The 13,023-nt window shown below is 39.5% G+C and overlaps 1 protein-coding gene across 9 annotated transcripts in view; it reads right to left on the bottom strand.

The window, feature by feature from the left end:
- HOXC6 (homeobox C6) overlaps positions 1 to 13,023 on the bottom strand; it is a 97,069-nt gene that overhangs the window by 33,795 nt on the left and 50,251 nt on the right. For 7 of the 9 annotated variants that reach the window (XR_012155696.1, XR_012155701.1, XR_012155697.1 and 4 more), the window contains exon 2: positions 5,908 to 5,939. The exons of the other annotated variants lie outside the window; for them this stretch is intronic. The gene's annotated coding sequence lies outside the window, so the exon portion shown is untranslated. The remainder of the gene's footprint in view (positions 1 to 5,907; positions 5,940 to 13,023) is intronic. 9 annotated transcript variants of the gene reach the window in all.

Raw genomic sequence — 13,023 nt, 5'->3', positions numbered from 1 at the left:
TAGAGTTTTATTTCAAAGCATTTAAGGGTTTATTTTAAGGTGATTATTATACAATAAGTTACATTAGTGTGTATGCTGGGAGCCGGGGGGGGGGGGGGGGAGACAGTTTCTTGCAGAAAAAAACAGTTGGTTTCTCTGTGACATTATGCAATGACATGTAATTAATTAAATTTTAATTTTTCTAACAACTTGAAAGCAGTAAGTGCAAAAAAGACCTTTTCTTTTTGTTCCTTCATAATACAAATAGACAGGTCTAATTTATGCAAAGAAATATGCAAATGTTTAATTGATTTTTTCTTAAATCTGTTGTCAGTAAAAGTAATGAATCGGCCTAAAATGATTTTAATAACCAGAGCATGTCAGGAGAAGTACTCGCCTTCACATTTTCCTTTTTAGTCTCTTTAGTCTCCGAATCTGTAATAATGTAAATATTTACCCCTTCTTTCTAAAATGTTAAAGATGAATTCCTGTTGTTTGTTTGTAAAAAAAATATACAAACCGTTTTCTCAATCTCTCTCTCTTTCTCTATCCCCCCCCCTTCCTACCCCACCCAGGAATTCAATTTTCTTCAAATCTCGTTGAAAGTGGCTTTTTAAAAAGTGGGCGCATTTTAATATTGGTTAGACAGCGTGACCTGAATTTCACCTCAACTGTTTGACTTGATCCAATAGGTCACTGCCAAGGAGTTATTGATGGGGGAACTCCATTGAAATTTGTCTCCTCACAAATGGCCTTTAGATCTTCTAGCTAGTTCAATAACTAGTTATAATGTAGAAGGGGAAAAATGAAGCCCAGAGGCAAACTAATTTGATGTTTCATTTTTATGCTGGAGAAATTGTTGGTTTTCTTTCTATCACCTCCCCCAAACCCCCCTTAAAAATCTGGTTTTGACGAAGACCCCCTTTTAGCTGAGAGGAGATTTGAATCTGTATTACAAATATATTTTATTGTTGTTGTTATTATTAATTATTATTAATAATAATTATTATATTGGATCCTCGGTTCATGAACTCTTCAAGACTTGACCTACACGGGAGCTTAAAAATAACTTCCTGCTTGGTAGGAAACATGCTTTTACTTTTTTGTTTGTTTCTTTGTTTGTTTGTTTCTTTGTTTAAAAGAGGATTATTATTTGTAATAGATCAAAGTAGCCAGTATGGGTAAGCGAGTTACGTCTCAATTCTTTATAACTTTTCGTGTGATTTCATTTAGCTCGAAAAGAAAATATATGTGTTGCAGCTTTGAGAACTAGCAAACCAAACCTGTTAGAGACGGTCCTTAAAGAATAACTTTTTAAATAAATCCAAATTAACTAATAAACCTGCGATCGGTAGAGTTTAATTTATTTCTTATACCATATTTGCTTGTCTGTAATGGTCCATATAACTACAACTGATCGCTTCCTTCTTCTTCTTTAGCCTCTTCAAACCTATTTAAAAGGCTGAAAATATGTATTTTAGTTATAATCAATACCTTCTGAATACAATCTTTTCTGAGTCTGACTGCTCTATCCTTTTCAGCACTGAGAAAAAACTTTGATGGAGGATCCTTTTAAGTGACATATATACAGGCTATAGGGTTTCTCCTTGACTTTTTCTATACAAACAATACCTGTAATGACTCATCTCATGCTGCTGAACCATAGGTTAAGTTGTAAAGAAAACATTGGTCTTCTACGGGGATTGGAGGGGGTGGGGTGGGGGGGGGGAGTTGCAGAGAGAACCGTTCAGTGGAAGTTAGGTGGATGTTATTGTGTGGTATGGAAATATATACAAACTTTAGACAGCTCTTGTTCTGTTTTATCCTAGAAAGCTTCTTCTTGAGTGGCACTCACTAGCTTAACCCATTCAGCCTTGAAATCGTCCCCCAGAGTCATAATATTAATAATTACGCAGAATGCACTTCTTTGGCTTGATTCTGTCTGTGATAGCACCTAGCTGCTGACAAGGACTTTGAAAGCCGATGCCCAGAGAAAATGGATCTGGGCTTAGCCACTGAGACAGTAGAGTGGGTTAGAATGATAATATTAGTTATTTTAAATTGTGCAGGGGAATAGAAAGTCATACCAACCTCCCTTGCGGTTGAAGGGTCAATATAAGAGTTAGCTAGGTTGTCCTGGCCCGCAACTAACTTTAGGGTAACTCTGATAAACCCTACTGTGCGTTCATTTTCAGTGTTGCAGAGACAACCTCCCTGCCTCGTATAGTCCTGCTAAATGCCTTCTCTTTCCGCTGGATTCCCTTCCTAGCTGGCGCAAGAGTAAATAATCCAGCGGAACAGGGGCTACACTTCGTGTGACATTCGCCATAGAACATTTGGCGTGTAAATGGCAAAGAGAAAACTCCAATGGGTTATTCTCATTCTGAATCTGTGCCTATGGGGAAATAAGAAGCACAGGTTGCAGGCACTTCTGGTCGGTACTGACACCCTTTGCAATTTAAAATCAATTCTGTGGTGGCTTTCTCTGGGGACGGGAAGTAATCACTGGACACTTTTTAAGCAAAGGGCAGCAAAAGAGCACCCTTTCCTCCTTGGGTTTCAGATGGTCAAACTGCTCTTACCATACATATGTGTGACAGAGTGTCTAATTGGATTAGATGTACAAAGATTTCCTCAATATAGGTTAGAGACTGGTGAGTGCTTGAATCAATAGCTGTTATTAAAACCTTACAGATATCAATTCTCCTAGTCAGTTTAATGAATACAGCTTTTATATTCAAAATGTACAGGATTTACACACAGACACGTATTATATATACACTGGTTTTGTTATATACATATATATAAAGCAAATACAGTGTACTGTACATATATATGCATACTATAATCATGTATCAGATATATTATGATTTGAAGTGTAAATATTATATATTGCACATCTAAAACTGTTTTAAAGTATTTGTGTATCTATTCATATCTCTGTATGTGAGCGTATGTTTACACACACACAACTAACAAATATATGCAGACTCTCCTCACCCTACCCCCCATATATACACACAGGGACAGACACCCAAGTCTGTGTGTATCAGTGTTGTTTTAGGTGATGAACACTGTTCAGTAAAGCACTGGAATTAGTTATTTAGGACTGATGAAGAAAAATTATCTAGTGTGATTACTTTATTCTTCTGCATAAGATTCCTATCTTTGGATATTCCTATCTATCTCGATTTTCTGTCGATCAACCGCACTTTATACAAATATACAGAGTATAAACCCGGAACCATGTGTGTTCTAATGAGCGAATAAGATACATGGAGTTCTGGAGAAACCTTCTAATTGCCTTCAGCTACCAAATGAGGTATCTGAATTTTTTTAAAAAAACTTTCATTGGGCGGTGGAGAATGGCAACAATGGACTATAATGATTGAAGAGGAGTTTTCTGTTATCTATAATGTTTATTTTTTTCACTAGGGTACTTTCAATTTAATCTTTCACTATGTAATAAACTATTATCTTAGTTAATCCCAAAGGTGAATCCATCAAAACCTTTTAATAAAACCTTTATTAGTTTCAGTAATTCCGAGGGTTGTAGCTGCACCTCCAGAGCAGCAGGCAGAATTTAACTTAACTTGGTCTGCTGTAAAATACTTTAAAATAAATTTAGATGTGTAAATGTTGCCCGACTCATCCTGGCCATTAGAATTCTGCAGGCATTGTCGTTTGCAGCAGTCATTAGTCAAGCCTACAGAAGCAAAAGGAGCCGGGTAGTTGGACAAGAGAAATCTCAAGAATGATATACAGAACCAGGCCTCTAGCATCAATTCAAACCTGATAAGAAATCGGCTGCCTTATTGCAAAAAGATGGCTAAGCTCGTTCAATTGGGCCTCGGATGCGTTGAATAATTGTTCGATTCCTGGAAAGGCTAAAGTGTTTTCACACCAAAACCTGGGGACCTAGGGAAAGGGAAAGATGAACACCTAGGGTACCAGAAATGTACCCATATGAGATTGCAACGGGGCTGTGAAGGCAACAGATTGTTTGGATTCCATCCAGAGTTTAGCAGCTGGGACTAGCTCCATGAAAAAGTGGAAGGTGGGATGAAATGACGGCAGAACAGAATGCCAGCTAATATTAATAATAACAGACTCCTAGATCCGAAAATCTTATTTTAAGCATCCATTTGGAAAAAGTTAAGAGGAATTAGATATTAGTTCAGGGATGGTGCATCAGCCAGTGCAGCATGGTAGTAAACTAACATAACATATAGGGTTGTTCATACTCCACTTCTTCGTTTGCACATGACCCAGCAACTTTGAGACTGGACCTTTTTTTAAAAAAAAAGCTTTATATTTCTGTTCTCCACAGTGTTATGGGGAATTAATTTCGACAGAGACAGGTACCCAAGAAAAGCAGAGACAGATGTAAAGTACTCCCGTCTCTCCTTAACAGTCATATGTTTTATTCCTAGCCAGAGTGTCAGGGAAGCAAAAATAACGGGGGCTTTTGGTTTTTAATTGGAGAATGTCTATTAGATCATTCATTTACATCGTACCTTGACTGACTGTCTTATAAAACCAGCACAATGTGTATACACACACACACAGAGAGAGAGAGAGAGAGAGAGAGAGAGAGAGAGAGAGGGAGAGGGAGAGAGAGAGAGACTGAATGCTATTTTATGGAAAGAAGTCACTTTTCACCACGCCGGAGAGAGAGATTGACTGAATGCTACCGTACGGAAAGAAGTTAGCCTTCAGCACGGATTATACACACACGTAGGCATAGACCATTTTTATGTGGATGTCGAAAAGGGATCTCTTTGATAATCTGTTAATTTCGCACTTAAATGTATTTAATCAGATATAGCAATAAAGAAAGCATACACAAAGTCTTACTCTGCCTATATGCCTCCTGAGCATGTATCTAACCTTTTAGCTCTCAGAGTTCCAAGGAAAGCTGGTGTGTGTGTATGTTTCTATTTTTATTACTGCGAAGCCTAGTTAGATCACAAATCTTAGTCATTTTTGTAAAGTATTATTTTCTCCTACTGGATATTATGCATCACAGCCACAAAAGTACACAATATGGAACAGAAGGAAAAGGGGAGGAAAAAACAACAATCAACCTCTAGCTTGTCTTTAATTATATAAACCTATCAACCTAGTGGAATATTCAATACAAACTATAATAAAATAATAATAATAAATAGCTGTCCTCCCCCATAGGAGACGCTCAGTTGACCTCTCTTTGGGCTATGTTTAAGCAAAATACGTTCAATATTTTTAGGTCAAATATAGTTAACAAGGGGACGGAGGTCTGAAGACCTTTTTTAGGAAGCTACTTGGTGCATTGATCTCCAGTACCAATGGGTCTTTAGATCTTATTAATTGCCTTAGCAGAAAATCAGCTACAAATATTTCCACTATGTCTTCCCTCAGATTAGGCTGGGACTCCAGGCAAAAGATACAACTATTTTTGTTTTGTTTTGTTTTTAACGATAACAGTGCAGAGCACTATTGGGCATAATAGACAATTTCCAGACCATAGCACGAGATTATTTTAAAAAAAATCTTTTCGGAGGTACCTTTGAGAATGTAAGTAAAAGCAGATCTGTGGAATTTACAACCTTAAGGACACAGACCCCCTCACTTCCTGTGATTAGCGACAGATCAAAACGGACACCTACCTTCGTTTACAACCCCCGCCCCTCCCTTCCTGACAGGAAAAAACCTCCTGTAATAAAAGTCTAGTCAGCCATCCCTTTTGTGAAAGATAAAACAAAATATATGCAATCACGGTTTGTGAGTCTAAAAAACAAGGACATTGATTTTGTTTTTGTTTTAAAGAAAGAAAGAAAGAAAGAAAGAAAGAAAGAAAGAAAGAAAGAAAGAAAGAAAGAAAGAAAGAAAGAAAGAAAGAAAGAAAGAAAGAAAGAAAGAAAGAAAGAAAGAAAAAGAATTACTTACTGCTGTTTCTCTCCATTTTGTCATGGCCAAACCTACAGAAAAGAAAGTTTCATTTTTTTAAAGAAAGAAAAATACATACACGCTATGCCCTACAGGATCATCCATAAACTCTAGCTATGTGCACTTTCAAGTTGACTCCAGTTCCTTGTAGATTACACTCCAGTGCATGTTACCTAAACTCAAGCAAACTCTAATCCTGCCGCGGACAGAAATAAATAGAAAGGTCAACAGTAGCAGCTCTCTCTTCCCATGTGATTATTTTGTTGCTGAGACATGAATTAGAGAAATCTGTTGAGTGCCAAGAAATGATTATATATATATAATGTCTATATAGATATATCTACTAAGGAAGAGGAGAAAATGAATAGGATACAGAATAAAGACTCTAAGGGGGGTGGGGGATGGGGAATAACATTTCTTCATGTACATCCAACTATCTTGTTGCCTCAAATCCTCTCGCCTTTTGGTTTGGCTAGGAAAACAAATATGGAATTTAAAAAATAATAACCAACAATCTTGATCAGCGGAACAATGAAGCGAAAGTGGGAGGGGGATTCGCACTGGGGAAGGCTTCCTCCTTCTAAATGAAGAAGTGATATGGTGAACGGTTAGGCATCTCCAATTCGTGTAGGGGTAATAAGGGAAACTACATTCATATCTGCCAGGAAAAAGGGAAATCGCAAGTTTAAGAAAAAATCGATAACTCGGAATTCAACTCTTGACCGGGAAAACCCAGATCAAAACATCATTTGACAGGAATGCTCTCTCAGAATCAGATATTAAATCAATAAAATCAATCCATCAGTACAATCTGCATAGGCAGAAGATCTCTGCACCGTGGCTCTTAAAAGAGAGAGGAAAAGGGGGAGATGATGTTTAAAAACCACTGGGAGAATCACCGAGACCAGCGAACTGAAACAAAGTGAATCTCACCCTTGGAGTGTACCTTATTTTAGCTGGATATTTTGATTTCTTCATTCCACCTCTAGCTAGCCAATTTTTCTGGATTCAGCACTACACTAAACTTATGTTCGAAGGCATTATAGTTCCACTCACATGGGTAATTAATATGCGCAATGGTTTTCTTGTAAAGAGGAATGTTTAATATTAACCTTTTAAAAAAAACTTTTAATTCTTACGGTACGAAGGTGGCAAATAAAATTTTGAATATGGCTATTTTATTGATCCTGAAACGGAAACAGTTTTCAAAAAATGTTATGTAAGCTAAAAACCAAAGCAGCCAAATCTGCTGAGGAAAGGACAATAATTTACCAGCTACAACACTGACTTTTTAAAAATTAATCATGAAACCTATAACTGAAGGAAGAGTTAGACAATGAAAGACCCTCTTGAAAGAATATATCTACATTTCAAGTCACACCAAAACTTTCTTCCTGTGTCAGACATGCAGGGTTTTAAGTCTCATAGTACCCATAACAAAGCTCAGAGCATTCTAGACTGTGCTCAATACAAATATTTACTTTTGATACCCTTGGCAATACTCCGCAACGTGCTTTTAGATGCCTTGAAGGGTTATTTTTCATTATGGGTGTGGCACTGAAACTAAAGCACTTTCGATTCTTTATTGAAAGGAGGACAATTGGAAAATATTATTTCCTTAAATTTGCCTTGCAAAGGATTGCTTGGAAATAATCAGATCCTGTCCCTAATGTAAAACCTCCGTACTCTCCCTTCCCTTTGCCATCCTATTTAGAAGGCACATCAAATATGGTGGCTGTAAAGGACCAAATAAATGTTTACTTTTGGAATATGGCATCTCTTTGGCAACTGCCCACTGCAAACCTTTCCGTATACAATCTTCTGAGGGTGACTAAGAAAGTTATAACCCTACCTTTTAAAAAAAAAGTGGAATGAGGTTCTCGCATTTGCAAGTCTTGTTCAAGGCGAGCACAGATGTTGGTTGTTTCTTACAATAGATAATAAAATATCCCCACTGTTATAATAGGATGTAACCCAATTACATTGACTCGCAGTGGCTGCAATTTTGGAGTTGCTAACTCATGGTTTTCTGCCGTCTTGGTTATTGTTATTGTATTTAGTTTGTTCATCTTTAACAAAAATGTTCCCAGTACGAAATGTAGGATTTTAAGGTACTAAAATGCCAGGAAGCTTTGTTATTTTAAAGTAGTATCCCCTCCTTTCCCAAAACAGGTAGTTTAAAATGCGATGTGTAAATATCTTGCAGGTAAAGTAATTTCAGCGAAGTAGGGTTTCGCTCAATTTTAATTCCAAATTAAGCAGAATGCCTCTGAATCTCAAATATCCCAACTGACAACACACAAAGATGAATACAGTTGAGCACTGTGATTTATCCTCTATCTGTGGCAGAACTTGGACTGTATTTATGTTCCAAGAAAATAAACTCTCCCACAACGGTGCAACCTTAGGTAAAATATCAAGCTCATGCTAATGTTGTATCACCTTTTCGGAGGAGAAGGGGAGATGACTGATATAGTGACAAACTTGCCTGAATGTCACATTTGCTTCTGCTAATCAAAAGATGTTTAATTCTTTTTTGTTTGTTTTTTAATATATCTTAGGGTGTGTGCAAACCCCTTTGCTTGACTGGCGAACAGTAATCACGTGACTTCACTTTGCGCATGCCTGCTGGGATCCTTGGGATATTTTGGGTGCCATGAAAGTACACAAATCTTCCAGGCTAACTTTCCATCTTCTCGTGGTGAAATGTTAGCCAACCACATATACATTAAGAAAAAATAATAATACAGCGAAGAGTCATAGGGATGGAAACACAAACAGTGCATTTATCATAACATTTCAGAAATATTTAGCTCTGGAGAAACCTAAATTAAAGTTGACGATTTCAGATGGCAAGAACTTCCCCATTGGAGAAGATGAAATGAACTAGCAACTCTTGGGCCTGATCAATCTTGTTCTTGAAGCACAAACAAATAATGGGCTTTATGAATAGGATTTCCAGGTGAAAACCAATTGAATCAGTTTATTTGTGTGAGAGAGGTTTTTCCTTCCCTGAAACTCAGGGTTAGGGAAGAGACAGAGCACCAAGAAATCCAGAGCACTTGTTCTTTTCAATCACGACTAAAATGGCTGCTTTTCAAAAGTGCCACTTTTCCTTATGAAGAAACTTCTTAATTCATTGGACCCTTGGGTTCTTCGTTCATAAGAGAAATGTGATTTGCGATACAAAACGCCAAAACTTCTGTCCAGGCACGGAGTTATGGCTGTGTGTGTCCCCTGGCAAAGTAGAGGATTGGTCACACTACATATTAAAATAATCTTTATCTATGGAGAAATTGGGGAATGTTTTTATATGCAACTCCATCTTCACGAAGCCTGAGTTCGTTTAAGCCTTAACTCTCCAGTCTATCCACTCGAGCACCCCCATTGTTATATTGTTATTAAACCTGGAACAAGTTGTAGGTCAGGCAAGAAAAAGGAAAAACAACCCTCTGGAAACCCACGTGCGGGCTGGAGCCTAGATTTGCATTGAAGCCACCTGCCGATGAAACAGCTCCGCACCTTCCAGATTCACTCAGCGCTTTGCAGCATGGAACCCACCGGCCTCGCCCCAGAAAACCTAGAACTATGAGCTACCGCGCCTAGTGACTACTAGCCTTGCAGCGAGGCCGCCTTTTGCTTCGCAACGGGCATGAAGGCTCGGGAAGCAGTTGCGATTTATTTCTGCTAACAGGGCATCCCTTTTCTTGTCTCTCCCCCCCCTCCTCGCCTCTCCCCCCCACGCTTTCCAGGCTGCTAACTCCTCTGCGCCGAGCCTTAAAACAGTGCCACACCAATCCGATGCTGCCACTCCCGGTTCAATGTGAACAGCAGAAGTGATCTCAATCTACTGGTTTGTTTGGAGAGGAAGAAATTAAGGAGCGGGTGGGCAAAAAATGTCTTTGTCCTGGGTCCTCCCCCTGCCCCATTCCACTTAGAATCTTCCTAGTCGTCACAACTGCTCAAGTTTTGTGGCAAAGAGCAGAGGCCAAACCCAGCTCACCTTCTTCCTCGGAAGAGCGATCTCGCACCAGAAGGAACTCATGGCACCATTAAGGGGCCCAAGAATTCACCCAATATTACACAGAAGATGGGGAGGGGCAGATGTATACACATATGGCTGGGCGTGCAGGCTGGACACGTAGCTCCTTAGGGAAAAGAGCCATAAGGGAAACACTGTGGAGCTGCTGGCTTCGGAGACCTTTTGGAAAATCTGGCCCCAAATGTGGGTGCAGGGCTCTTGAAAGTTTGGCCCATAATGGAGAATTTGGTCAAATCATTTTTATTATTAATAATAATAATTAATAAATAATAAAATCCCAGAAGGTTGAAAACAGAGATCAGTCCCAAGTTGTAACTATCCAGAAGTCAATGAAGTTACACGCAGCCTGAATTAGGCCCGATGTTGCTTCTATATTTAATAAGCATGTATCGATCTCTATACATACACCACATCACTGTGTATATCTCTTGTATGACACTTTATATTCTGGATACACATGAAGGGTGTACTTTATGGGTGCATGTATGTTCATAGTATCTACTTATACACAAACTTAAATATTCTACACCCAGGGGTCTTTGTTCAGGCAAAATTAGCATATACTTCAATGGGAACTTCCCCTAACTAAAGGACTACAGTTTGGTTTATTTTAGCACACACCTGGCCCCATTCAAGCCAAAGGAATTTTTCCAGTGGGGTCAGGATTTCACCTATGCCTATACAAAGAATCACCTATCTGAAGGAGTGTCTACAGCGTGTAGAAATAGCCTGACCATATCGAATTCTGCTCTGGCCCTCCACACTGCAAATCTGGAATGATTCATCATTTACTCTGGTGTGAAGGGGAACAGAATCTGGATCCATGATGAGCGTGTTAAATTAACTGAGCACCTTACTGAGGGACTCAGCAAGTGTTGCTGTTTATTGAAACTGGCTGAATCTTTATCCCAACATAAATAACTAGGTAACAAGGAGTATTTAGGCCTGAATCTCCTGGAAGTTGTCGCTGAGTTGTAGAGGTGGGATCAGAGCCTGGATTTGAGACCAAAGGCTTGGGAAGCATCTTATAAAGACCATAAGTAACAGGAGCAACACCTGCTTGAAGGCATCTGGCCTATGTATACACACAGGGGCCTATGATCACAATTCTGCTTGGTTTCCTATAAGGGGACGGAGTTTACCCCTCTCCCCCTCCCCAGTATACGGAGTGTCCTGATTTTCAAATCCCTAATGAAAATGAAGACTGTTTGCTTGGAGAAACTCATTTTCCCCAGGAACACCTTTTTCATGAAAGTTTGGAGGGCAAAGACCCTAAAGCTTACTGGGCAGGATCCTCCTTTTCTCCTCAACTCTACCAAAAAAACTCCACTGGTCTCCTTGTGGGATGTAGATAATGCAGAATTGGGCTCTTTGGGTCAGAGATCAGCTCCCAGTAAACTCCAATTAAGAATAATAGGTTTTCCTTAGATTGTTCGTGTGTGTGATTCTCCATTGTTCTCAAAGGGATCTACTGGGTGCTGAACATTTCTGAAAGTCCAGATCCTACATTTACAAAAAGAAAAGGAGGACTTTTGGCACCTTAGAGACTAACACATTTATTTGAGCATGAGCTTTCCTGAGCTACAGCTCACTTCATTGGATGCATTCAGCTGTAGCTCAGGAAAGCTTATGCTCAAATAAATTTGTTAGTCTGTAAAGTGCCACAAGTCCTCCTTTTCTTTTTGGGAATACAGACTAACACGGCTGCTACTCTGAAACCTACTCTACATTTAGGCGCCTAAACGGGAGCTGAGCTCGTGGGATATACTTGCCCTATACTTTCACCTTGCACCGTCTCTTTTAAGCGCAACAAAACATTTTATATCTTCACATGTACACACCCGTCCCCCTCACAGACAGATTCCCACACACACGCACACACACACACCCCTCCTTCCTTTTCCTTTGAACTAGAGAAATCCTCTTTTCACTTCGCTGTTTAACAGGAGGGTCTTTTGATCGCGAGTTGGACTCCAATAAAACAGGCCAAGTAGTAGTTATTTCTGGGATTGCAGACTTCTCTTGACTCTTAGATCCAGAGAGCTCAGCGCTCCGAAGGCAGTTGTATGGACTGGGGGCGGGGGAGGGAGAATGTGGTATATAAACAAACCAAGACGCTCTCTAGAAGTACAGTTGAGACAACACAAGCAGTATCAGGGGATTCTTACGTATTTACCAGTCGTTGCTACATTTCCTAATTTTTTCCCCATTCACTGAATATGACATGTCTAACTTTGAATATAATATAGTCTTTGTGGTTAGATTTCAGTTATGAGCCCCGGCCCTACGTTCCCAAAACTACCATTGCCTAGGTGTGTTGCAAACAATATTGAAGGGAAACCATTCAGGACAGCAGTCTATTTCTCTGCATTCAAACAGTGCTCCAGACAGGTGTTTGGACTCTGGCCTGCCCCATTTTCGATAGATCCTTTTGAGATTGCATTGCTCGAGTTTGAAATCTATCCATTGGAGGTATATTGTTACATTAAGCCAAGGACTCACAAGGAATAAGAGCAACATCTCCTGGTTGTGGAGGGGGGAGTACAAAAAGAGAGAAACAGAGATTGCATTAATGGCACTTTGTGTAATCTGATCATATCAGTCTTCTGAAGAAAAAAAAATGCCACGTCTCTGTAGCCTTATCTGCGACAGGGAGTTTACAAATTCTTCGGCCTAGTTCCAATCCCGCATAGCTCTGAGTTCATGCCTCCCTCCACACACCTGCCAACAGCATCAAAGGAGTACAGAAGTCAGACTTCCAGATCTCTTTCTAGCTCAACCTCCCCCCCCCCCCCCAGCAATGCGCATGCACTTCACCACCCAGCAACATTTAACACACACACACACACAGCAAACTCTATACTGTGGTTCTTAAAAAAAACCCAAAGATTAAAAAAAACCCAATAACTCAAGCAGGAACCGAAACTATCTGATCAAAGTTTTAAAACCAAAGGGGGGAGGAGAATCAAAAACCCCGATCATCCACCTTTCGCTTTCTTCAAGTATTTTATTGTCTACAGAGAGAGTGGGGTAGGACAGGGGTGGGGGGAGAAATGTCTCTGCTTAACCAGTAA

This window comes from Lepidochelys kempii, chromosome 20 (genome assembly GCF_965140265.1).
Source record: "Lepidochelys kempii isolate rLepKem1 chromosome 20, rLepKem1.hap2, whole genome shotgun sequence".
Taxonomy (NCBI): domain Eukaryota; kingdom Metazoa; phylum Chordata; order Testudines; family Cheloniidae; genus Lepidochelys; species Lepidochelys kempii.
The sequence above is the reverse complement of the archived record's forward strand: the minus strand, read 5'-3'. Positions and strand labels throughout refer to the sequence as shown.